General features: G+C 40.9%; 1 protein-coding gene across 6 annotated transcripts in view; it reads right to left on the minus strand.

The window, feature by feature from the left end:
* LOC120788380 (thyroid hormone receptor alpha) overlaps positions 1 to 24,447 on the minus strand; it is a 117,278-nt gene that overhangs the window by 74,811 nt on the left and 18,020 nt on the right. For all 6 annotated transcript variants that reach the window (XR_005707230.1, XM_040124167.1, XM_040124163.1 and 3 more), the window contains 2 exons: positions 4,094 to 5,383; positions 3,756 to 3,817 (listed from right to left, as the gene is read on the minus strand). The gene's annotated coding sequence lies outside the window, so the exon portion shown is untranslated. The remainder of the gene's footprint in view (positions 1 to 3,755; positions 3,818 to 4,093; positions 5,384 to 24,447) is intronic.

The raw sequence follows: 24,447 nt of genomic DNA on the forward strand, positions 1-24,447 counted from the left end.
CCCATGGGTCAGCTGGGTGGGAAAAGACAAAAAAAGATAAAGAAAAGAAAAGAGTCACGTGTAAATCCCTACTCTCGGTTTACAAATCCCTGCCCACGATTTGTAAACTGTGCTCTCGGATTCATAATGCGCGCAATCTGTGCCCACGGATTTGCAATCAAAACTGTGTGCACGGAAGCAAATCGCGTATTGCTGCTAGGTGTATTTTTTCAAATTCGAACAGAGCCAGGCAAGCGGTTATCCCCTGTTTCAGTCTTTCTGCTAAGCTAAGCTAACTGCCTCCAGGCTCCAGCTCAACATATACGTGGTGTTGATCTTCTCATCTCGCACTTGAAAAGACAACAAATAAGTGTATTTCCATAGATACAACATCAAACTACTGTACTCTTAAAAAGCTACAAACTACAAAAGTGAAACATAAAACTGCAAAGTACTCTATGGGAAGAGTGTTTTTCATTCTCCCCTTTGGGAAGACATGTCTGTAAGAACTGAGTGTCAGACCTCTGGTTTGTATCACAAATCTGGTTTGTGTTTTGGGTGGAAAAATCCTGTCTATACATTCACAGACACGCACACACTCAGCATGATTGCAGCCATAGTCTCAGAGCGCCCACAGATGACTCATTCAATCCGCCGGTTTCATGTACCTGTACGTACATGTACACGGACACGGACACGTACACGTACACACACACACACAAAAAGAGATAAGGAGATACCATCCAGCTTCTGTCGGCCCCATGTGCCCTTGAAAGTGAAAGCAGACAATCCAGCTCACTTAGCAATATACAGGGGACAGTCTCCGCCAAGCCATCTGATCCGTCCAAGTAGCTCCATACTTCTAAACACGACTGGACCAGAGACACACGCACACGCGTGCTTGTGCCCATATGGGCGCACAAACAATCCAGCGATCTGATTGGCTGACGCCGGGTCTGCATTCTATACATTACTGCGTGTCTGAGTCACAGGTGGTGGGGGAAGGCTGTGCGTTGCCGTGGTAACACGGACCAGAGGACAGGAACAACTTATGACAGTATGATGTGAGAAGACTATCAATGATGGAGGGTAGTACATGTGTAACTCCACCTGAATGACTCGGGGACGGATGGAGGGAAAGGACAGAAGGTGTCTGAGGTGAGGCCTGGACATTGTTGTTGTTGGAGTCGCATCAATCTCTGTCTCTGTCTGTCCTCCCTCCCACATTATTTTTTCTCCTTTCCAAGCTCTACCTCCCATCCGTAATTTCTTTCTCTTTGTAATCCTTCCATTATTCTTTATACTCTTCCTTTGCACTATTTTTCTTCTCCCTTGTCTCCCCACTTTGTCAAAAAGGGGAGTGTCAGAACAGTGTGTGGCCACAGTACCGAAGTCCTGTTTTATATCAGTGAATTTCAAAGACCAGTCATTAAGAGTTATTATGCAGCAGCAGTGCTGTGCATTATCTCCACGCAGGGATCTCAACAATCTTCTTATGACTGAGTTAGGCTGTTCCACATTTATAGAAACAGAACACAGATCAAAATGCTAAGGTGATTTAGGAAATCTAGGCCATGTTGCCTAGTCGCCCCCCCCCAAAAAAAAATGTCCACGTCTCCTTTTCAAAATGTCTTTTTTTTGGTGCATGATGCAGGTTTATCTAGTCAGGTCTACTGGGAATTCCTTAAATGATGGGAGGTAGAATATTCCATATAATCTTCTTCTATAAGATCCTTCCATTGTAGTTGCAACATGAAGTCCATTATCCAGGCTGTTATGAGTGTTTAATATAACAATGCTAGCTGAGAATGCTAGGTAAGGACCCAAACCATAATACAAAGCATAGCACTTCAATATATTTATATTCAGTTACTATATATACACACACTAAATTACTACTGCTCAATCACACATGGACACAAATAAAGAATGAATGCAGAAGCATTCATACACATTTTGAAATCAGTGTCTCAATACCTATTGTGTCTTGTTGGCTCAAATTACTGTCACACACACAAGCTGCTAAGCCGATTGGCTAATGTGTGCTGCGTGTTCTATAAATCACTATGTATCTGAGCGACCTTTTGAGGGGATGCGCATCTTGGTAGCACCGACTCACTTATTTTCTTAAATGGGACAAAAACTATACGCATCAGAGCTGAGTGTGGTCTTTATATTCTTTATCTTCTTAGCCAAGCGATCATAGCGTACCATTAATTGCTGTTGACCAGGACAGTGGGAATTGGGTTTTGCCATCTAGACTGGTGACTGGCTCTCTAGCTAACACGTGATTGGTACAGAATAGGAACCAGCCTTCTCCTCCAGACGACAGCCCACGTTTAGAGTAGTGAATCAATATATGCACACAAACATTTAATTGCTTCAAAAATGAATAACACATTGCATTTAAGGAAGTATGTTAAAACGCATGCAATACATTTACAAGCAAAGAGCTGCTTCATTTTGTTGCAAGTTGAAGTTAATGTTAAAGTTAAGATTTTTTGTTAACACTGGAAGTGGTAGTATCTGAAGTTATTAACTTTGATGTTGTTTTATTCAATAATGGCAGTTACCTTGGCTGGGAATTAGCTCCATACATTACGTAATCTCAACAAGTTCAAATATATGCTGTATTGTTCCAGTAGGTTTCCAGTGTTACACACATGGACGTAACGTTAGTTAAGGTTTCACAGCATTTTAACTATCCACTGTAACTACAGTCCACAGAATGTAAACATAACCACAACAAAAGCCGTAAAAGAAACACGTCATCATTTGCAGACGGCTACGTGTAGGGACTCTTCAATTTTACGGAAAATGCAAAACATAACCATTCAAATCCTGAAAGCAGCACTGACTGCTGCTGGATTATATCAGTTTTACAGTCAGGAGCCAATATCAATTTAAGACGAGTCCTCTATATCCACCCCTACTTGACGCTACTATCAGACTTAGGTACAGCAGGCACCGTGCTTACTAGCTGATGTGCATCGCTGGCTTGCCTCGACACATACTGTATAGCACTTAGTGTCTGAGCTAAAATGTTCCACTTCATTGTCATGCGAACGCAAGACCTTTCTGCTGCAGTTTCCTTCGTCTTTACCACCACTCTCTCTTAAGAGCCCTTTTGGAGATTTTTGAGTCAAGAACAACCTAATCAGTTGTAGCCTCTGTCTTCTGCAGCTAGATCAGTATCATACTGGGTTCCCTTGAATGTGAGCTTGTTGTCATCTAGTTTGGTTTGTGAACAGTCCCTGATAACACTGGCTGACTCCAGATTCAATGGGCATCCTTGTGGATTCGTTGTAGACAGGCGATTTACCGGTTTTACACAAGATATGCAGGATTACACTTTACAAGGTAAGCCGTGTAAGAAGTTTTTTTTAGTTTTTGTTGACAGGACTTTTTCTTATGACTTCACTTGATCCACATTTTAATATATTATTGTAAAAACATCTACTGTAATATGTCAGAAATAACACCTCATACAACATAATTTCGAAATACTTTTGGGGGACGTTTTAAAAATAAATGTGGGATAATACTTTTTAAGTGGCGTCGTCAGGCCAAACCTTGACAACCACTTATATGCACCAACTGAAGCGTTACATTTTAAATATGAATTGCCACATTTACATATCCCACAGTTAGGGTTGCTTCAAGCTACTAACTTCCTCAAGGGGTTGTTTTTTAGCCAATTCCCTTCTCTTCCTGTTTGAGGTTTATCCATGAAGATGTACTGTATGTTGCTGGAGAGTTCAAATTCAGTTAATGACCTTTACTGCACTGTGCTCCTTCCATGTCTCTTAATACCCCGTCTGTCTCCACTCTGTATCATCTAATAAGGCAGAAATGTCAGTTAAATGTCAGTTAGTGACACAAAGAAATGAAAAATATGAAAACTAAAAATATTTTTCTTTTGTCATAAGTAAAAAATGGCAAGTGATGGTAGCAGGCCAGCAATGAAGTATGTGGATCTTACTCATCCTCACTATAGCACTGATAAATTCTTTACACCCAGGCCCACTGAGCCTATTGTTACTGAGGAAAAAAAAAACAAAGAGAAGAAAGCATGCTAATAAACAAGCACAGAGATTAAGAAAACACAACTCACCGCTGCATTCTTCTCTTTACTTTATGCTTTTTTCTGTCTTCTTCTCTTCACTGTCACACAATATGGATCTTCTCTGTGTTTACTCCTTTTACTTTTCCAAGGTTTGTAGTAATCGGAGTTAAATCTGCCAGGAGGTTTTTCTATCCTTTGTGGTTTTACCTCCTGAGCAAGAGAAGCTGATGACGATCCCAGAACTTCTCCTGCTCCATGGGTAGCTTTACTTCTTTAGAGGTTTCACAGGGTGAAGAGGAAGCTCAAAGCAAGGGGAACTTCTGAGTCTCTTCTGTGATCTCTGAAGGGCTCTAGGGCAAATGCTGATTTATGCTACTGCTCATAGCACGAGGCTCATGAATGATGGCGACTTTGCTGAGAAGCAAATGAAGTGAAGTTGCGTGACAGGTTGTACTCCTGAGTCTCTCTCTCTGCTTCTCTGGAGGCCTCCCTGGCTACTGTTGCTATAGTCCTGCCTCCAAGGCAAATGGAAGATGCTGGAGTGAGTTGGCTACGGGTTAGATTGAAGCGCCAGGCTATTTAGCATGTGTTACCTGCTGGGCAAGACTCAGCGTCAGGAGAGTGAACGCTGTCACTGAAAAGTTCCCTTGACTGAGTGTCTATCTAAAAGGTGTGTCTACTGAGGTAAATAGTTGCCAGGTATATCATATAGAGGGGTGAGTCGAGTGAGAGTCTTTAGCTGCCTTTCTGGCAATATGACCCTTTTCCTTTCAGTAATAACTAGCCCAAGGTCCAGGCTACAAGTGTGGATCAGTACAATTTAGGCAGTGAGCAGCTCTGAGCTGGCAGGTGGTAAGAGGTCCAAGGTCATTGCTGGTCGTCACGGTTGCAGTGGGGAGAGCTTGAGAGGCAATACAGGTTGTCACGGTAACAGCAGTGAGAGGTCACAGGTGTGTTTTTGCTCTGTCTTCCAGTCACTGGGTTGGCTGTTTCAGTGGAGGAGGTAGGTAGTGGGAGAAAATCCCTGAGGTAAATGCAGAAATGTTGCACAAAGAGAAGTAAAAGAGCAACTGATAACAAATAATAAATTACGGTTTCTATTTCTTTTTTTCTAGTTCTCTGGGAGGTAGACAGCTGAAGAGGTTTTCTCTGATTAGACCAGAGAAAGAGGAGAGGATGGTGGGAGGTAAAGCTGTGCTGTATCAATCTTGAGTATATTTTTCTATCTTATGTCTTTGAAAAAAAAGAATGCTGGTGGTTTGCCAGTCTCCATTTGAAAAAGTCGATGCTTGGCTCTGCCTCTTAACACGTACAAGTAGGTTTCTTCAGGGGCTTCACCTATGGAAAAACAACAACAGGTTAGAATATGACCACAGCACAACATCAGTATCAGTATTGTCACTGGACTCCAAGGGAAGGGAGTCCATTAATAATACTAATAAGTCACCAAACTCCCCCGAGTAGCGGCGAGCGTTGAGTTTGGTGACCTCGCGCCTTCCAATGCGGACCACATTATCTGATGTAGCGCCCCACTAGCAGGACAACATTGTTTTTCAGTCCATTCCAAAATGTACATTATATGACCCTAAGCCAGACTAAGGTTCTACAGCAGTCCTTTGAGCTTCATAGTCACATCAGCATGCTAACATGCTTACAATGACAATGTTAACATGCTGATGTTTAGCAGCTATAATGTTAGCAGAGTACAGCATCTCACACAAAGTAAAGCTGCGGCTGATGTCATTAGTATGACTGAGTATGAATGTCATTAGCTTTGCTGGTATGAAAACAAAAAGTTAGCAAACTGAATAAAGTGATTACAATTCATAATTTGGGGTTCACAACTATCTGAATCAACTTTCTCTGCAACCCATCTGATATTTGTCAAGATATTACAACAAAAAACGAAAAAGGCCAACTTCATGGTGGCATTAGACGAACAGTCAGGGGATCATCAAAATCATCAGGAAACATTTTACGGGAACAGTGAAGATCTGTACAAAATTTTGAGCCAATCCATCAAACAAACAAACAAACAAATAAATAAATAAATAAATAAACAAACACACACACACACACACACACACACACACACACACACACACACACACACAAACAGCTGTTCTCAGCAGCAGGGTTAATTAACATACAGCAGGACAGAACAAACGCAAGAGACATCAAGATTTATCTCATGAAGAAAGACAGAAGAAGAGAGAGCATGATTACTGAAAGAGCTATTTCATACAATATGCATCATTCTGTACCCATGGGGAAAGTAACTTCCCTCCCCCATCAGTTGCAGTGACAGATTAACAGTACAGGCTGTTATCTCTAGTGTACCAGAAATGCTGTATGAGAAACCTCGAGTTGATGCCGCTAAATTGGGTGCAAAGTAAGAAGAAAAAAAAAAGAAAAAAAAACACCTTAAAAATTAACCATTTGGCTGTTGAAAAGGGAGCGAAAGAGAGACATGAGATGAAAAGCCAAACAAGAAATAAAAAAAGACCTGGTGGCTCAGTGTTCTTAGAGATGAACAGTGTACAGTATCCAGATCTAGGAGCCAGATCTAGGGCCTCTGAGGATGTCATTCACATTTCTAGTCAAATAATTCTTCTCTGGCTCTCATGTAAGACACTCAAGCATAAGGCTGTTGGAAAGAGCAAAACTAACAATGAATTGACTGTACTAACAAGTATTGTGTGTACCAAATCCTGATAGAGCTCCATTGTTGTCCAAAAAGTATTAAAAACACATCAGTGAGCCACACAAACACATGGGGTACGACAGAAATGAAATCCTATATTAGAGTATGTACTATTTTATATCACAAAACCGACACATGTAGTGGTATAACACATTTTGTTTAACAAAGTGTGGCTATAGGGATTGCAATGTCAGTCAGTTGGTTGGACCACCACTTTGGTGAAGACTGAAATATCTCCACAACTACGGGATAAAGTGCCATGAAACAAACATTCATGTCCCCCAAAGGATGAATCCTACTGACTTTGGTGAACCCCTTACTTTCCCTCTAGCGCCACCATTAGGTAAACATGTGTTTTGAGTGATATGTCCTAACAACTGTTGGTTGGAACAATTGTTGAATTAAAGTGTGTGAACTTTACCCTGAGCGCCCCCATCAGGTCAAATTTTCAGTTTGTCCAATACTTTGGTTTATGACCAAATACTTGATAAACTAATGACATTCCCATCAGCCTAAATTTTACTTTGTGTCTTGTTTAAATTAGCAACACACTAAATGAAGATGACAAACATTTTAAACATTATACCGGCTTAATGAGCATGTTCGCATGCTGACATTAGCACTTAACTCAAAACATTTCTGTCACACCATTAGTCAAGCTCATGTTACACCATTGGTCGGTCGGCATAGTGCTTAAGTAAAACCATTGACCATTGCTCTTTCAAAATGAATAGGCACAAACAGCTCATATTGCGTCATCAGGGGGGCATTTACAGGCAGTGTTGACAACTTATTACCTTTGTTGTTAGATTTACTGACTTTTCAAATCTCTTCAGCAACTTTTTTCGCAAAAGCACCTGGTAATAAACCCAGCGCCTTTTTGGGCTTTCCCTCCGCGGCCACACCTCTCTATGGTCTCATTCAATTGGCAGCACGGCAGCTGTACAGATGTGAATGAGCTTCTAACTTTCTCTCTGAGTGATCACTTTACAGGTGAATATACCTGAAATTGCAGCTCAGCAGTTGCTTTTAACTTGTGTGTCTGGTGATTTTGTCAGTGACTACTGGTTAATCATTACCCCATAATGACAAAGTGAAATCAGAATTTTAGAATTTTTTGAAAATGTATTAAAAAAGAAAAACTGAAATATCACACTGACAAATATTCAGACCCTTTACTCAGTTGAAGCACTTTTGGCAGCGATTACATCCTAAGGTTTTCTATGGTCTGATCCGAAAAGCTTCGCACACCTGGATCCGGGGATTTTCAGCCGTTCTTCTCTGCAGATCCTCTCAAGCTCTGTCAGGTTGGAGGGCGGCCGTTGTTGGACAGCCATTTTCACGTCTCTCCAGAGTCGTTCAGTTGGGTTCAAGTCAAGGCTCTGGCTGGGCCCCTCAAGGACATTGACAGAGTTGTCCCTAAGCAACTCCTGCGTTGTCTTGGCTGTGTTGTTGTCCTGTTGGAAGGTCAACCTTAGACCCAGCGATCCTGAGCGCTCTGGACCAGGTTTTCATTAAGGATCTCTCTGTACTCTTCTCCATTTTGCCTTACCTCAACCCGGACCAGTCTCCCTGTCCCTGCCGCTGAAAAACACCCCCACAGCACGATGCTGCCCCCCCAAACTTCACCGTTTGGATGGTACTGGGCAGGTAACGAGAGGTGCCTGGTTTGCTCCAGACATGATGCTTAGAACTGAGGCCAAACTGTTCCCTCTCGGTTTCCTCAGACCAGAGAATCTGGTTTCTCACAGTCTCAGACTCCTTTAGGTGCTTTTTCGCAAACTCCGAGCAGCTTCCACGTGTCTTTCGCTGAGGCGAAGCTTCCGTCTGCTGCTCGACACAATCCTGTCTCTGCGCTCAGCAGGCAGCTCCTTGGACCTCATGGTCTGGTTTTTGCTCTGATGTGCATTGTCAGCTGTGAGACCTTATATAGACAAGTGTGTGCCTTTCTAAATCATATCCAATCAGTTGAATCTACTGCAGGTGGACTCCAGTCAAGGTGCAGAAACATCTCAACGATGATCAGGAGAAATGGGAGGCACCTGAGCTAAATGTCAAGTGTCACAGCAAATGAATACTACCGTCAATGTGAGATTTCAGTTTTTCCTTTTTAATAAATGTGCATAAATCTCTAAAAATTCTGCTTTCTCAGTCGTTATGGTGCACTGTGTACTATGGAGCGTAGATTGATGAGGGGGAAAATTAATTTAAAAGATTTTAGCATCAGGCTGCAACATAAAATGTGAAAAGAGTGAAGGGGTCTGAAAACTTTCTGAATTCACTGTAAGTCCAGCCCTATGCTTTAAAAAATAAGATTAGATAATTATGAGACAAAGATTTGTGCAGGCATGTCTTTGCAGATATGTGGAAGCAAGAAAACTATACGTACAGTCCAAAACTACCTCCAAAACTATTGGAACAGAGAGGCCTATTCCTTTGTTTTTGTTGTGCACTGAAGACATTTGGGTTTAAGATCAAAAGATAATTACGAGATATGAGTTCAGAATTTCAGCTTGTAATTCCTGGTCTTTACTTTACTGTACTTGATTTGATAAACAACTTAGGACAGACTACCTTTTTACCATTTTTAGGTGAAGTAAATTTAATTTAATTTAATTTAATATTAACATTTAATATTAGGTTGCATAACCCTTGCTTGCAATAACTGCGTCAAGCTTGCGATCCACTGACATCACCAAAATGTTGTATTCTTTATTTGTGATGCTTTTCCCAGCCTTTTACTGCAGCCTCTTCCAGTTCGTTTGTTTTGGTGGGGGGGGGGTGTTCAGTTTCCTCTTCAGGTGGTGAAAGGTCAGATGATTGACTTGGCCAGTCTAAAACCTGCCACTGTCTCCCCCTGGTGAAGTCCTTTGTTGTGTTGGGGTCATCGTCTTGCTGCATGATGAAGTTCCTCCCGATTAGTTTGGATGCATTTCTCTGTCAACTGTAAGCCAACATGTTTCCTTAGATTTCTGAATTCATTCATTCTGCTGCGAGCATCATGAGTTACATCATCAGTAAAAGAAGATTAAGATTTCTCTGCACTTTGGCCTTTCCATCACTTTAGTAGAGGTCAATATTGGTCTCATCAGTCCATTAGACTTTGTTCCAGAACTTTTGCGGCTCATCTCTTTACTTCTTTGCAAGTTTAAATCTGGCCTTTAGATTCTTACTGAAGGCCAGATTGGGGTTTGCATCTTGTGGTATGGTCTCTCAAAGTCTGGCTCAAACGGTGGATTGTGATACCTTCACCCCTGCCCTGTGGAGGTTGGAGGTGATCCCACTGACTGTTGTTTTGGGGTTTTCCTTCACTGCTCTCACAATGGTTCTGTTATCAACTGCTGTTGTTGACCTTGACCGACCTGTTTGAGGTCTCCCTACACTAGCAGTTTTCTCTCTTTTTCAGGATATTCCAAATTGTGGTATTGGCTATGCCCAATGTTTGTGCAGTGGCTCTCTGAGATGTTCCTCTTTTCTCCGCTTCAAAATGGATTGCTTTTCTCCCATAGACAGATCTCTGGTCTTCATGTTGGTTTATCATTTTGAACAACAAATGCAGTCTTCACAGGTGAAACCGAAGGTTAAAACCAAATCATTCTTAATAGGCACCGCCTGGGCAACAAGAAACACCTGTCAGTCGCATGTTCCGATATATTTGCTCACTTGAAAAATGGGTGGGTTCAAACAAAATGTTCTATGTCCTAAGTTGTGTTAAACATATAGATGTAAATACCAGGAAATAAGAGCTGAATTTCTGAACTGTTGACTCATATTCATCTTTGATTGCACACCCAAATGTCTTCAGTGTACAACAAAAACAGAGGAATTGGCCAAGCCGTTCCAATAGTTTTGGAGGGGACTGTAGATTGACAAAACACTGAGTGAAAAAGAGTGCTGAGTTTTTATAAACTTTTATAATATAATCTAAAGGTGAAAATCATCCTTCTGATTACAGCCAGAAGAAAATTTCCAAAAATCAGTTTTTACACCTGAATAAAAACATATTCAGCATTTTGCAGATTTGTACTGTATACTTTTGATTTTTGGAGTGATGAGTGATTGATTGGCAAGCAGCTAAGCTGACTGCCTGTCATTATTCTGTATCTGACACTGACCTTTGACCTCAGGGGCGAGGTAGGAACCAAAAAGGGAAGTTATCCTCCAGTCGTCAATAAACTAACAGTTTTGTTTTTTTGTGCTAAATAAATGTTTTTAAGCAGTATTTACTAAGAGGAGACCTATTTGCTCCAAAAGCCTTAAAAAAGACAAGAACATAATCTCTGAATATAAGTGAAAATGTCTTTCCTTGCTTTAAAGCTCCACTTACATTTGTTTATTTTTTTAAATTTGGTAAGTAGCTGGGCTGTAAAATTGGGATCCTATGCTTCTCGGTCAGTGCGGCAATCGGAGTGCTGTGGCGACAGCAGTTATATTATACATTATACAGTACATATGAAACTATAGGGCAAAGCAATTAGATAGGGCATGGGATCCTACGGAACTGGTGAAGCCTGCTTAGCAATATAGTGTGTTCTATGGTTCGATGGCAGTAAAATGTAGCAATAGGCCGGTCACATCCCAGCTCTGTTTTTATGTGGGGTTGGGTGTGGTGTTGCCGATGTGGGTGTGTTATAAATATTTCTCTGACAGCATTCATGTCTGACTAGAGCATTCCCACCTTTCAAAGCTGTTCCCCTTTATTTGAAGGATATTAAAACAGGGTGCACAGACAGAGCTACCAAAGGAAACTACAATAAAATAAGGAAAACGTGCTATTGAATCAAACAATCCCTGTAATTATTTTTACTAATATACAACTACTGTATACCAAAAAATATAATAATCTCACTGTTGAGCCACAGCAGAAAACAGGTACAGTAACGATATGGGATGATACATTAAAAATAAGAAGAATTCAACAGGTATAAATACAATATTTAATGACAATATCAAGTGTAACTAGTAAAAATGTAAAATATTCAAATGTCTTTCAGTTAGTAAAATGACATGTAAAATGCAAGAGAGATTTATGACACTGAAGTAAGGAAGTTAACGCTTTATTCCACAGCTCTGTAAATTCCTAGTTATTTTCCAATAACTCCCTAGCAGGTTTCCCGGAAAGAACTATTTAATTTGGCACTAACTATAGAGCAGGTAAAATACACAGTGTTCAATTGTACAGTACAGTACAAAAGAGTGAAGACTAGACTCTTTTAGACAGTGCACAGCAGGTTAGCTAAACATGCAAACATGTTCAATTTGCAATGGTCAAACATACAATTCAACATATATTGTATAAAGAATAGAGTTTCCAGTATGTTTCTCAATGAATTAGAAATGTTTTCATGGGTTTGAATGGTGCAGTTCTTTCAAGAAAAACGCCTCTTGAAATTAACAACAGATTTCATTATCAACACCACAAAAATAAAATCTCAGAACATTAAATCTGTTTTCCTTAAAATTAGTACCAAATTAGAAATTTCTTACCAGGACATATTTGTGAAATGATGAATAATTTATAAGGAGATAACACACCCATGAACTAAATGCTGAAAAAACTCATCTAGCTAAGACATTGCATGATGGTGATCAGTCTAAAACAAAGGTGAGAAAATATGACATATGACGCCAAAATAAACTCAGACGACAACCGAATTCTCACAACAAGCCGTGTGACATTTTGCAGAGAAAACTGTTTCACTGTGAGCAGAACATTCACCTTGAAAAAACTGCAGCATAATGAAGCTAGAAAGGTTTAACATCCCCCATTTGCACAACAGACGCTGATGTTAAACTGCAAGGAAACGTAGTTCACGTTCTTAATCACGCTAGCTTGATCAAATAATGTTCAACTTAACACATTTTGCAGCAAATTTCCACAATCTCCAGAGCTGAAAAATCTTAAATGAGTTGATTTTTAGCATCCAAAAAGGTTGAGAACCACTGTCATAAGTGATGTTTTAAACATTTGCATTATCTCTAGGCCACGGTCAAGTCAATGAATTCTATCATATAGTTCTTAAGTCCTTATAAAATATTATAGGGATGTTATCAGAGTGTAATAGAGGGCTTGAAATAATAGGCTAAGTGAACATAGCGCTCCAGGGAAATAGTTTTTAAGTGCAGCACTTATCAATAGCATCCTGGATGGGAAATGGAACCCAAAAAGAGCAGGCTATTAGAGCTGACTGCCTGACGGTGAGTAAAATGACATTTTTCATGCAGTCTCCCACAAATACCTATATTCTTAATCTTTCTCTGCTCCCCATCGAAATGAACTGAAATCACTCAGTAAATAGACTAAATTTGAAGTGCAGAGGTTTTAGGAAAATGTCCCTGGGTTCTGTCTAGAATAGGCCTAAGGTGGAGGGAGTAGGGGTCGCTGCTGTCTTATAAGTGATGTATTAAAAATGGCTACCACACGCCACCTGTCACATCCTTACAGTTACATATATCTCAAAGGTAAAAGAAAAAAAAGAAAAAAACAGGGACATTCAAACAAGTCTTCACATTGCTGGAAATGATCAATCACAAATATGTTAGAATCTGGCTCAGGTCTGTATTAATCAATATTCCATTCATGTCCAGTCTGCTAAGCGTAGAGTTCGTCTCCCACTGTGAGGCCTGTGCTTCGGTAACACACTCGGTGCAATGCAGAAACCACGTGACTCCAACATATCGGCAACATGCGACACTAAGATGGACTAAACGAGGGAAATCGTTATGTAGGTTGTGAGACATGAGCAGTCTGAGCTGAGTGAGACCAGAGGGTCTGAGTGTACCGATGTGAAGAAGCTGAGAAAGGCTGCACGATGACAACAGAAAGACGGTCTATAGGACAGTGTGGACTCCAGACAGAGTAGCGTGTCTCATTATCAGTCCAGTCAGGATGAGGAGTAACAAGTTCAGCTGCAGAAGGAGTCAGACTCTAGTTATAATTTGAATTTTTACAGTAATGTCATGCAAATGAAGGATCTATCTGGTAAGTTGATTAATACACAGAGATGCCCCCTGTGGACCGGATTTAATATGCAAAAGCTTTACGACAAAACTAAAAGAGCTCACAAATATATGCTGCTTTTTTCATGAAAAAAAGCAGCATATATTTGATAGGATAGATTGAGTGTGTGTGTGTGTGTGTGTGTATACGCCTTTTTTACCTCCACCAAGGAGGTTGTGTTTTCACCCATGTTGTTTGTTCATTTGTCACCAGCATTACACAAAAACTACTGAACCGATTTGCATCAAACTTGGGGGAGAGATGGAGCACGTGCCAGGGACTAACCCATTACATTTTTGGGGCAGATCCTCTGACGTCTGGTCTACATTGTTTGAAACTGGATGGTGGATATCTGCGCTCTACTGAGCACATTTTCTAGTTTTCCCCCTCTGTTTTTCATGCTCCACTGATTCCACAACAGCAGACTAGTTTCTTGAAGGAGGCACGTCCACCAAATCTACACAATCAAATTAAAGCCTGTTATGTGGAAATATCTTTTATACCTAAACAACAGAGCATAACAAATACCACGAATACTGCTCAGTTTATTCAGCTGGTCCTCAGGACTGGTTAGTAACAGTCTGTAGAAGAGAAACACACACAAAAATACTAACCTGATGATAATAACCTGTCAGCATCATGGAATATGTAACACGACAGCAGAACAGACGCACAGTCAAGCCAAGCCGAAGTGGAACAAAACTCTAAACCCAGTTAAAGGGACAGAAAATGAGAGCAGCTGTGTCAGTTCTGTTGTCTCAGTGAGGTGGAGACCGAAAAAGGACCGCCTGCTGCCGAGAAAAAAATGATGATGATGCAACTTAATATTCATCGTAAACGTACAGTCCTCAGAGCTACTAATCCACAGAGAATAATCACCAGACTCTGCAGTTCCCGCTTCAGTGCAGAGCATTTTAGCATCTTTCAGCACATTGTTTTGGTTTTATGACCTAGCACTTTACGGTTTGATGCAGCCTCGGCACTCTCCTTTAACTTTATAAGGCAATAATATGTCACTATTTTGTTCGCAGCTTGTTGCACTGCTCCCAAGTGGCCATAAATAAAATTAAATAAAATCAATTAATGCAGATTTTAGGTGAAAGGGCTACACAGCACCTGGACTACAGAGTATAGATTTAGCCCAATTCATTCCCCGCTTTGTAACATTTACAACTGCAGGCTTGTATTTTTGTAAAAACCCTTTATTAATAACTTGCTAACATTTAGCATAAGGCTTGCTAACTTTTGCTGAAAGCCTTTTTGAAAGTGAGAACCCTGAGGGGAATAAACACATTAGGGAATTTTACGAACTGACAGTAGTTGTTCTTATTAATGGCTTATAAATGATCTGAACTGAATCCCCCCCCCCACAGAAAAACCCTTCGACAGGGAACAAACTGGAAGATAACCTGTAAGCATCATACCATGTGGAACGATTTTGTTGACAGTTCTGAGGCTGGACTTTGGATGCAGAGCAAACGGTAGCTAACGTTGTTATTTCACAGGCTGATAGGACACGCTAAGACTTGTTATTATTCTGTTTTCTGTTTCATTCAATTCCATCAAACAGGCTAAATTATTAGCCATTAAAAGAGGTACTCCTCCCGGATGTACTTATTTCTATAATAACTGTAACCAGCAGCATGTTTTTGTTTTTTCCTTTTTTATTTAAAGAAACATGTCAGTAGGCAGTTAACTGATTCTTCCGTCTGCACGTTCTCTAACAGACGGTGACTTCACTGGATTGCATTTATTCATCGGGAGGAACTTCATCATTCATTGTGAAACTTATATTTCCACATGATTACTGTATTTCTGACTTGCAGGATGGTAGTTTTTAATACAGTGTGTGCATCTTTCAACCCTAATAATTTCCATCTTCTATTATAACACGTCTGTCAGCACACTCTCGATACTTGCTGGGTGAAGTGACTGCACACAGACAGACAGAAGGTCCTGGATGTTTCACACAGCACAGAGCCTCCTATATCACCACCTATAAAGTATGACCTCAGGGGATGGTTGCACAAGCAGGGCCACACGAGGACACACAGAGACATGCAAAGTACGAGGACAGCCACAATCCCATACGTTCAGGAAGGTGCATAAAATAAAATCAGGACATTTACTCACGGCAAAACAACACACGCAGAAGCCATTACTCACACTCATGGGTCGACACATGTACACGGTGCTTGCATATTAGCGAGGACGTGCTTCTTGTATACTGTTCAGAATTCTGCCAACTAATCGCACACGCGCTTCAGACCACTCGTTACACTCAGAGCACAGTACGGGCGACCCAGCGGCTGAACCGAGACCAGGACAGAGAGGAGGGCAGGGGAGAGGGGCAACAGCATGGTAGACAGATGAGATGATTTGGGGGGTGCAGAAGACACAAAGAAAGGACAGATAACATGGTTACATAAAAGAGAGATGAACGGGGGAGGAGGAGATGCAGGTAGAAGGAAGGAAGATTAAGAGGGAGAGGGAAGCAGAAGAGGATGGGGAGAAGAGCAGAGGGTGGAGGTGTGAAAAGCTATGTGCCGTATATGATTTAGCTGGAGACGTATTCCTATGGTTGCATAGCAACCATATGATAGTCATGAAAACTGAACCCAGTGCAATCTGCCAAACAGGGGAGAAAAAAAAGTACCACTCTCTGCTTTTCAGGCACTCAGAGGTAGAACAACTCCCCCATTTGTGCAACACACACACACACATCCATTCATCAACCTACGCACACACAAATCCTACACAGCTTTCACAGCCAGAGAGGATGTGGTTAAAGAGTGATGAAGGAGGAACAGACGATTGCATAAGGGACGGGCAGATGAAATGAGGAGACATGGAGGAAAAGGGTGACAGCAGAGACAAAGACGAGGGGAAGGAAGTTACCAAAGAAAACCGTAGAGAAAAAAAAAAAAGAGCTAAAAGCTGATTATTTATGAATACCATTTAAGACATGCGGGAAAAGGTCTCCTTTATTAGTTTTTTGATGTTGTCAAGGTGTTTTTGTTAAATGCAAAAATGCCTTTGAATCACCTCGAAACCCTGAAACATCAACACCCAATTTCTACGTGTTGTTTTGCATAAAATTTGACCGAAGTATTCCTGCCTAGGATTGAATGAGTGTAGCAGTGAAGTGGATGCTAGGGCGAGAAAGGAGAGAGTGTGTCAGTGCGGGTAGGTGTGTAGTGTGGTTGCGCACAGAAAGTGTGCGCGAAGGTGAGAGAGACAAAGGATCTCCTGCTTAGGGTTAGTCCAACTACGCCTGTAGCCAACAAATCCTATCCAACCCCCAACTAGCACTGAAATCCCAGATTTTCCAAAATCTCTCTCCTTAAGTTATCTAAATACACCACTAAGACTAACTCTGCCCAGAGGCCGGCCTTACTTGGGATCGCTATTGTGTGGCAACCGATGGTGCGCCTTTTGTTTTTCCCGGTGAAAAGCGTGGGGTGCAGGTTCAGGGAAAACGGCTCTTTCACTCCACAGCTCGTCAGCTGAAAATCCTAGGTGGTCTGATGATCCTGAAGGAGTCTAATGTACAGTTCATCGACGTTTAAGAAATGAAAAGGGATCCTGTCGCCTTTCTTTCTGTGAAACCATGTGGGCTGCAGTACAATTGACCGGTTTGAAACTGTTCTTTGGCCTTCTTCCTGCAGGATAACGGTATCTCTTTACCCACGTGGAATCCAGCGCTAGAGAGAAAGTATTTTCATTTTGCCGTGGTTTTAAGGGTGAAATTGCGTCACCACTTACAGTCGGGCTGTATCCAATTCTGTCACAGTGAGAGGTGAGAAGCTGGGTGGAGATTTATCTGTGAGGTTGAGCAGGGAATTATGGGTATTGCATGCTACGGGAAGGCCAGTCCCTACACTGGCTCTGGCTATCTTGTTGTGAATTAATGTCCACATCTACGAGAGGGACAGATTGAAAAAAGGACTATTCACATTGATCTGAGCTCTTGGTATCTATTTACGAGGACTCGGGAGTTGATGGGACAGTGTGTGGATTCTGCTGCATTCAAGTCTGTCCTTACATTAATACCTAAAAAATATGAAGTTTCAATTCTGCATTTTGCCAGAAGAAACAATTCAATTAAAACAAGGAATTGACCCCAAGCTTGAAAAACTTTGGCCATGTCGCCCAGGCCTACATTCTACATAAAGTGACTTTGCAATCTTCTGAAATCATCACAAACCGGAAACTTCAGTATGTACCATGTTGTTGAAAGGGAAAAGCGATTTACAGAAAAAAACAAAATAAATAAAGCACCCATGTAATATTGGGTTGGCAGCTGATTTTGGTCAGCTTGGAGCCATAACTTTCTTCTTTGGATCCAATGTCAGGGACCTTTCAGAGATAGATACTGGCATTTTTTTGGCACTGATTACACTGAAAAATGTTACAAATAAGGTTAAACACAAACTGAGTGGTAGTATTAAAATAGAAAAATTATATGAAATAATTCATATAAAGTGATGGACAGGGGTTGCTCACATTCTTAATGCCGTGCCAACGGAGGACCAACCTAAAGGCCCCCGGTTTGGGAACCACTGCACTAACATGTCAATTGCCAGACCACTCACCAACTAAAAACTTGGTCTCAGATCGGAAGTAACTCTCTATAACATTACATAACACTGACTAAATTAGTAACAAAGTTAAAGTTTAAGAAAAAAAACATTTGTGGTTCAAATTTATTGGGAGATTAACAGTGAAAAACTCAGATAATCTGCTTCATCTGGACTGCAACAATCCCACCACTGTCATCACATTTTGATTTGAATGTTGCTAAACTCTGACTGATGCACGGATGTATGTGGTATCACCTTTTTTCCAGCTCAACACTGAGCACAAAAGTACAGAAACCTCTCATGCGAAATAACCAAAACTCTACTTAACTCTATATTGGCGAAGAAATGCGGGGGTTTACGTGGGAACCCATTACTCATAGTAAAAGTCTGATTGAGAAAATTCGAGTGTCTTTAGGGCCTATACACTGTGCAAATATGGGCTTATCCAAGACAAAAGTCGCCAGTCGTGACAAAAAAGGAAAAAAAAAAAAAAACACGTAAAAACCTTTGGTTGTCAAATCCCTACAGTGTGACTGCTGCTTCAACCCACACTTACAATAGAATGAATGGGAATACAGCATGAAATGACGTAGGAAACACTGGCTGATGCCACACTTGATTTCTGAGTTTTTAAAACTAAAAACATAAACCAAAAATAAAAACACGTTAAAAAAATTTGTGGAGCACTGTGGAGCACAGAAATGTCAGTGGTATGGCCACAACTCTCCGGATTTTTTCAAATTTACAGTATAGCGCTACAATTCACTGCATTCATCATCACACATTCTAAAATGTCCCGAAACTGATTTTGTACAGTCTGCCATGGATTTTATTAGACCTATCTTGCGAGATCATCGTTAGCGATGTTAACAGCGATGTTAACAGCGATGTTGAGTCATTAGAACAGGGCTAACAACATCTTTTGGACTTCTTCAGTTTTATTAAATTCATCTCTAGCAGAACGAAAACTGCCATCAGAACCATCTGCCACATGGTCTGAATTTATTCAGAGTTCAAAAACTGGTAATCTGCTGCCATAAAAACATTAGACTGCAGATTATATGGTATTCCCACAGTCAGACATGCCATTTGCAGTTCCAATTATCATTTTGAAAAAGTGAGCGGAGGGCAAACAGGAACACAGTCATTAGAGTACATTTTAATGAATAGCTAATGAGACTAACACTGCAGTGATAGCACTGGTAGCACTGCCATCACTTGATTCAATGCAATGCACCGATTAGCTGGAAGACTGGGAGCCGCAAACTAATCCCTCAACAAAATCTCCAGCAGAGGTCCAGTCAGCAGCTGGGGCACCTCTGATTTAAGTGCCATCACTCCACTACTGGGTCCTTCTTACTGGTTCAGAGACAACATTTAACAGCTAAATCTACTCCTTCCTTTTCACTGAGCAACTGCGTATTTTGAATACGTGGGCATGGTCAATCATGAACTTTGGTATCTTTGGCAATATCTGTTCAACGGTTAACAGGGAAGACGAAAGCCATTCCCTTTGCCCACCCAGACTTTCCAAGCTACTCTGGGGAAAATCGAACTGCTCTGGTCTGGACACTTATTAGCTCTGCTATTCTGCAATCTATACACAGAGTGTTGTCCTACATTCCAGCCAGGGTTACAGCTGTCCCTGCAGCAGTGACACCGCAACACATCAGGTTTTGGTCACAGCCCATTGCACAGACTGAACAAAACCATCTCACCGACGGAACCATGTTGAGGCTTTAGCAAGCTGCAAGAGGTTAATGTCATTTTCAAACAAATGTACTTAACTGACTATTGTACACTTGTTTGGAAAATTTAAACAAGTGTACAATACCAAAAACACAATATCTTGTTAGATGTAAGCTGAACTGGTCATCTATTCTATAGGCAATTTACAATAAGTTCACTGGGAAGTTGTCTTTCCTCGGAGTGGTTTGAAAAGAGAACCTGGGAGCACATCTGGTAATTAACTGTACAAGGCAACTGGCATTTCATCTAATTATTTTCCTGCAAAAATAAAGAAAGGAATGTAATTATGCCTGGTAAATGCGTAATACCACGTAGCCAATAAATACAATCATTCAGATTAATTCATAGACAGAATTTAAATTGCATTCCATATCGAATTTGTTCCACATGTTTTAACAGAGTGGAGCGGAGTGCTCCCCGATCCTGAGCACAAAGGGCTACAATAAACAAAAACCTGGAAATTAATTGGGCTTCATAAATCTGATTTTGAGCCAATAAAAATGCCTTAATTGGCCCTGATCCCTTGGGTCCACATGAGTAAACACGAAACACTACTGCTACACAGTCAAAATGGGTCAACACACAGATGTTGTAGTGCCAATGCAATGCCACCTTTGACCCGAACCCGATGATGAGTTCATCCTGCGGTCAGCTGAAGTTTTGTCGTTCAAATCGATCGTGCAACGTCATCAAAACAGGGTGATAGAGTAGATGAAAGACTCGGGACAAAAAGGGTGGTGGTGGTGGTGGTTTTAGGGGACACTCAGATGGGAACAAGGGTTTACTGTCCCATGGCCCGGCCGCATTATCTGGGCCTCACACCAGATTATACAAACCTACACCACAGTACTTTATGGTTTTGCAAATGAGGCCTGAAACACAACAACAGATAACCAAACACTGTTCAAAGATGCTGGGTGCTGTGAGCTGCGTCCTAATGTGTCATGCCTCTGAACGTTGCTTTGGAAATGAGCTGGAGTGTTTGTGCGCTGTCAAAGCATTCAGTGCCCAAATCATGCCTGATCAGAACTATGAATTATGACATGCGTCTGATAAGCACATACAATAAATGTAAATCACAGACTAAAAAGACTTGGATATACAAAAGATACCGGCACACAACAAGATTCACACATGTTCATCCCCCATCCACAGGTAGACACATATACACATGTTTGTGTGTATGTGTGGGGAAGAAGCAAAGAAGCATGATATCAAACTGTGCTCTGATTTCTTCAGCAGGGTAAATGTCACAAAGGCTTTGACATGATAGATGACTCTGCTTCGATGGTCCAGCCACGCACGCACGCAAATATATAAAAGGTTACAGACCTGTGGGTAAAAGATAAATTGCATCCAAAAGCTTACAAACACTTCTCATACATACATCAGATCGAAGATAAGCTAAGAACAACAATCTGACTAAACTGGATTCTTCTTTTTTTTTTTTACACAATGAACATTTTAAAATTTATCGGAGTCGTATCAGTTATATATGGGCAATTTTTTTTTCGCCTGACATTAAGTTGGTAGTAGGGCTGTCCCCTAAGAATCGACCAAATGTTAGTCCTTTTGATTGGTCAGTGGGTCGCAGCAAATCATAAATAAATAAAAACATTTAACTACATAGGAATTGGCAACACACACATCGTTTAAACGGCTGGTCCATGCTATTATTAGACAGTGATCACACGTCGGGCAGGAAATCCAAAGTGTGGGATCATTTCGTGAGGGTAAAGGATGACCCGAAGAAGGTGACATGCAAAGAATCATCACAGCTTTTGCTAGTGTCATTAACAAGCAGCTGGCTTTGTGTGTGTGCTTATAAAATGTATATTTTAAAGGCTCATTATTACGGTTTTGTATTTCTCTGTTATGTAGCACAGTTTCAACATTTTCTCTAAGCCCTGGAACCCAAACCATTTTCTGACGCCCCCGAAAATATACATATTTAAATAACTAAATCAATATCATAAATGTGTGACGACTAGTCGACTAATGGCTTGAACGACAACTAATCGACTAGGAAAATCTTTGGTCTGGGCTAGCCCTAGTCGGTACTTAAACACAGATGCTTAAGCACAATTGCTCAATGTGATGGACTTAGTTGCCAATAATTCCACTTCAATGGTATTGTCTTCTCAACATGAGCACGTCATGTGTTCCCACCATGGCTGATTTTAGTAGATATTAGCTTGTCACAGATATAGTCGCTTCATAAAGTATTCCCCCTCACCTTTTTCAAAAATTTTATCATGTTATAGATATCATTTTAAATGGATAAAACCATTTTTCCCACCAATCTACACTCAATAACCCATAATAACAAAGTAAAAAACATGTTTTAAGTGATTTTAGCAAAGTTATTAAAACTCAATAACTGAAATGTCCCATTTACAAAACTACTCAGACCCTTTGTTGTGGCTCGAAACTGTGGTCAGGTGCTTCCTGTTTGCTTTAATTATCCTTGAAACGTGTCTAAACGGGACCGGAGTCCACCTGAGGTAAATACTTTAGTTAGGCTCACATCTGTGTATGTAAGATCTCACAATTTTTACTGCCTTGAGGACAAAAACCAAGCCATGAAGTTCAATGAACTCTGCAGACCTGGAGATAAAACAGTGGGGAGGGATTGATCAAGGGAAGGGTATGAAACCATCTCTAAAGCTCTGAGTGTTCCTAGGAGCACAGTGGCCTCAATAAGTTGGGAACCACCAGGACTCTTCCTAGAGTTGGACAACCGGCCAAACGGATTAACCCGGTAAGAAGAACCCAAGAGTCATTCTAACTTCAGCTTCAGAAGTCCACTACAGAGATGGGAGAACCTGCAGGAAGAGCAACATCTCAGCAGCACTCCATCAATGTGGTCTTTATGGTAGAACAGCAAGACGGAAGCAGCTTTGAGTAAAGGCGGATAGCCTGCCTGGAGTTCGCCTAACAGCATTTAAAGGACTCTGAAAGTATGAGAAGGAAAAGATTCTCCGGTCTGATGAGACAAAAACTGAACCCTTTGAGCAGAACTCCAAACACCACGTCTGGTGAACACCAGGTGATGAACAGTGTTCATCACCTGGCCGATATCCATCCCTACAGTGAAGCACGGTCGATCCGTTTCAGCACCACAGTGACCCGAAGCATACGGCCAATACAACCCTGGAGTGGCTTCGGGACAAGTCTCTGTCCTTGAGTGACTCAACCAGAGCCCAGACTTAAGCCCCCCAATATCTGTAAAGAGACCCGAAGATGGCAGTTAACAGATGCTTCCCATCCCATCTGACAAGGAACTGCCAGGAAGAATGAGATAAACTGTCCAAATCCAGGTGAGCGAAGCTTCTAGAGACTAAACCAAGAAGACTGGAGGCTGTACCTGCTGCCAAAGGGGCTTCTACAAGGTACTGAGTAAAGGGTCTGAATACTTATGTCAATGTGATATTTCAGGTTTTTCCTTTTGAATGAATTTCCGAAAACATTTTCCCTTATGTCATTATGGGTTATTGAGTATCGACTGATGCACACCAAAGTGAGTAACAAGTGAAGGGGTTTAAATACTTTCAGAGGCCAATGTATATTAGTATCAACGTATATGTTGGTAGATAAGTAATAAGAAATTAGGGTACAGAAATGCCAGAGATATTTTTGCTTGCCTCTGCTTCTCACAGTGAATCCCCTTAATTACTGGCCTTATCAATATTATTATATTACGTTATTAAAAAGAGAAATCTGCTGATTGTTTCATAATGTGCAACAGTGATAAAGCATACACTGCAAGGTGATTTTAGATTTACTTTTATATAGACCATGTGTTTTCAAAATCTGACTCTGTCACCCCCCCCCCCAAAAAAAAATGAGACGACTGCAAATTGATAAAGGACACGGTTATTGTTCCAAGCATAAAAAGGACCAGTAATGTCAAAAAAGTTTCAACAGTGCAACATAAAAACAGTTATTATTATTATTATTTAACTCCCCACTAGTCAGGTACAACTGAAGAAGCCTTTCAGATGAGAGGAGAAACGTATTCAAGAACTTCAAGCAAGTCCAGTTGCATTCACATAGCACTTACAGACGTTTAAATAGATTATATAGCCGACTTCCCAACAAGTCTAAAACAGTCAGATGAAGAGAGATAGAGGAAAGAAGAAGCTGCCTAGAGAATTTAAACCGATTGCTTACTTACTTACTCGAAATTTCTTAACGGTTTTAGTTTGCTTAGCTGTTAAATTTTACCATCTACTGACAATAGACATGCTGGTAGGATGACATGCAGGCGATTCTAAACAGGGTGGCAGCGACTCTTTTTTTTTTTCAGAGTTCAAAAGGAATGTCTGTTTAAGGAGTGCCTGTTTAATTTGCCCAGAGTCAAGAA

Source organism: Xiphias gladius, chromosome 3 (genome assembly GCF_016859285.1).
Source record: "Xiphias gladius isolate SHS-SW01 ecotype Sanya breed wild chromosome 3, ASM1685928v1, whole genome shotgun sequence".
In the NCBI taxonomy this organism is placed as follows: domain Eukaryota; kingdom Metazoa; phylum Chordata; class Actinopteri; order Istiophoriformes; family Xiphiidae; genus Xiphias; species Xiphias gladius.